This window comes from Camelina sativa, chromosome 9 (assembly GCF_000633955.1).
Source record: "Camelina sativa cultivar DH55 chromosome 9, Cs, whole genome shotgun sequence".
Lineage (NCBI taxonomy): Eukaryota > Viridiplantae > Streptophyta > Magnoliopsida > Brassicales > Brassicaceae > Camelina > Camelina sativa.
This window is the reverse complement of record NC_025693.1, coordinates 18166122-18168895: the sequence shown is the minus strand read 5'-3', so window position 1 is coordinate 18168895 and position 2774 is coordinate 18166122.

Below are 2774 nucleotides of genomic sequence, written 5' to 3'. Positions count from 1 at the left end.
TGGTAAAGCTAACCTGGTTGCAGATGCCTTGAGTCGGAAGCGGGTGGGTTCGGCTCAGGAGCAGGATATGGAGGCGTTGGTAGTTGAGATTAGTGCATTGAGTTTGTGTGCTATCTCACAGGAACCTTTGGGTTTGGAGGCAGCTGATAGAGCGGATTTGTTGAGCAGAGTGAGGTTAGCTCAGGAGAGCGATGAGAGGCTGGTGAATGCCTCTAAGGCTGCGGGTGCAGAGTATCAGGTTTCTGCTAATGGTACTATCCTTGTGCATGGTCGGATCTGTGTGCCCAAGGGTGAGGATTTGAGGCAGGAGATACTGAGAGAGGCTCATTCGAGCAAGTTCTCTATTCATCCAGGAGCGACCAAGATGTACCGTGACCTCAAGCGGTATTATCACTGGGTCGGGATGAAGAAGGACGTAGCTGACTGGGTGGCGAAGTGTGATACTTGCCAGCTGGTGAAGGCGGAGCATCAGGTTCCTGGTGGTTTATTACAGAGTTTACCCATTCCAGAGTGGAAGTGGGATTTGATCACGATGGACTTCGTGGTAGGTTTACCTGTGTCGAGGACGTTTGATGCTATTTGGGTCATTGTGGACCGTTTGACTAAGTCTGCGCATTTTCTGGCCATCAAGAAAACTGATGGAGCAGCGGTTTTGGCCAAGAAGTACGTGAGGGAGATAGTCAGATTGCACGGTGTGCCTGCTAGTATTGTGTCTGATAGAGATTCCAAGTTCACCTCGGTGTTCTGGAAGGCATTTCAGGCGGAGATGGGCACGAAGGTGCATATGAGTACAGCCTATCATCCTCAGACTGACGGTCAGTCAGAGAGGACGATCCAGATTTTGGAGGATTTATTGAGGATGTGTGTGCTGGATTGGGGTGGTCATTGGGCAGATCACTTGAGCTTGGTGGAGTTTGCTTATAACAACAGCTACCAGGCTAGTATTGGGATGGCTCCTTATGAGGCCTTGTATGGGAGGCCGTGTCGTACACCATTATGTTGGACTCAGGTGGGGGAGAGGAGCATATTTGGTGCAGATTTTGTTCAGGAGACCTCGGAGAAGATTCGGGTTTTGAGGCTGAACATGAAGGAGGCTCAGGATCGGCAGAAGAGCTATGCTGATAAGAGGAGAAAGGATCTTGAGTTTCAGGTTGGTGATAGAGTGTACCTCAAGATGGCCATGTTGCGGGGTCCGAACAGGTCTTTGACAGAGACTAAGTTGAGTCCGAGGTACATGGGTCCGTTCAGAGTGGTTGAGCGGGTGGGACCAGTGGCATATAGGCTGGAGTTGCCTGAGGTTATGCGTGCGTTCCACAAGGTATTTCATGTGTCGATGCTGAGGAAGTGTCTTCACGAGGGTGATCAGTTGTTGGCTAAGATTCCTGAGGATCTTCAGCCTAACATGACTTTGGAGGCGAGACCAGTGAGGGTGCTCGAGAGGAGAGTCAAGGAACTTCGGAAGAAGAAGATTCCTTTGATGAGAGTCCTGTGGGACTGTGACGGAGTAGAGGAGCAGACTTGGGAGCCCGAGGCGAGGATGAAGGCAAGGTTTAAGAAGTGGTTTGAGAAGCAGACCGCGACTTGAGCTTGTCTAGCCGGGTCCGAGTTGTAGTCCGTGGCTGGAGCGGGTACGGAGTATTCCAGCCCATCTCTCTTGATATTTGGTCGCTTAGGGGTGGTTGGTTGTGCGACTAAGTATCAAGATGAGGTGGTGCTCGGGATGCGGGTTGTTGGCTCCGGTTGTTGTATTTTTGGTTTTTTCTGATGTAATTTCGTTGAGATTGTAACGATTATGACATTTTTGAGATTAATAAGATGAGTATTTTTCTTTATGTTTGACTGTTGTTGTCATGGGAAAAGAGAAATAGCTCGGGTTTCTATTTTTGGAAAGTTTCCATAAATAGAAAGTTTCCACAAAAGGAAGGTTTCCATAAATAGAAAGTTTCTAAAATGGGAATGTTTTGTGGAAATGTGAGGTAGATCTAGCCGGGAGATACTCGTTGGCATCAGTGTTTGTTTTTGCTCAAGGCCGTGCGAGCCTAACTCACGTGATACCGATAGCTCGATGGACTTTGTGGCCAGAGAGTGGGAGTGGTATGTTGCTTCGGATGACGATCCGAGAGCGCGCTTGAGGGTGACGACCCAAGAGCGGGATATGTGAGGCTCCCTGGATACCGTAGCTGTGAGCCGCGGCTCGGCAGTGAGCCGGTATGTCTCGAGGGTTGCGACCCGAGAGCGGGGGGAGTGGGCGCGTGAGACTCCCTGGATACCGTAGCTGTAGGCTGTGGCCTGGCAGTGAGCCGGTATGACTCGAAGGTTGCGACCTGAGAGCGGGGGGAGTGTGTGTGTGTGTGTGACTTCCTGGATGCCGTAGCTTAAGGCGGTTGGCCTGATAGCGAGCCGGCATGATTCGTTGGTTGCGACCACGGACGGGGGAAGCACTGAGTTGTGAGCAAATAGTGTTTTTGATGCGAGTATATTGGCTAGAGGGAGACCTCGAGGGTCAGTCGGAGGTGTGCGGGCTGTTGCGACAGTGGCACGGGAAACCTTGGCTGACGGTGTTTAGTCCGGTCTGGAGACGTGCGGGCCGTGCTGATGGTGGCACGGAGGCCCTTGGCAGATGGACGGTATTGCGGGATTCGGGGACGAATCCATATTGGTGGGGGAGAATTGTAACATCCGTGAACCGGAATCCCAGTTTGGGAGTTGCATCGGTCGATGCAAAGTATGCATCGGTCGATGCAAGGTTGATTTGTGCATTTTGACTTAATTCA